The sequence below is a fragment of the Micropterus dolomieu genome, unplaced genomic scaffold, assembly GCF_021292245.1.
Source record: "Micropterus dolomieu isolate WLL.071019.BEF.003 ecotype Adirondacks unplaced genomic scaffold, ASM2129224v1 contig_14953, whole genome shotgun sequence".
Lineage (NCBI taxonomy): Eukaryota > Metazoa > Chordata > Actinopteri > Centrarchiformes > Centrarchidae > Micropterus > Micropterus dolomieu.
Genome location: NW_025743939.1, coordinates 1 through 429, shown reverse-complemented (window position 1 = coordinate 429; position 429 = coordinate 1). Strand labels below are relative to the sequence as shown.

The window sequence follows — 429 nt, the reverse complement described above, 5'->3', positions numbered from 1 at the left end:
TTCCTGGATGTTTACCCAGGAATCAGTGCCTGTGGATTCCAAGTGACTCTGGAGCACCTTGGACATTATGGGCAGAATACGTTTTTTGTCAATTAGCCGTAGAACATCTTTTGAAGGGCCGTTTGGGGGGGACTGAGGGGCTTACGGCCACACCGCTCTGGGAGCGCCCGATCTCGTCTGATCTCGGAAGCTAAGCAGAGCAGGACCTAGTTAGTACTTGGATTGGTGACCGCCTGGGAATACCCGGTGCTGTAAGCCTTTTTCGCTTCGCCTTCAAAAAACGGCAGAGGGTGCTTCGGTGAAAGGAGATCTTTTGAACGTCTCTTTAGGAAACAGCAGGGGGCGCTGCTGCTACTGCTGCTGCTGCTTCTTTTTCTCCCTATCCTGTACACAGTGCTGTGTAAATGTTACATCGTGTTTTGAAGGCCC

At 51.5% G+C, this 429-nt stretch overlaps 1 non-coding gene across 1 annotated transcript; it reads left to right on the top strand.

Annotated features, from left to right (window-relative positions):
- The first annotated feature begins 139 nt into the window (after window positions 1–139).
- Window positions 140–258, top strand: LOC123967060. The gene has a single exon (XR_006824178.1). It is a non-coding gene; the product is annotated as a 5S ribosomal RNA (ribosomal RNA).
- The last annotated feature ends 171 nt before the right edge of the window (window positions 259–429 follow it).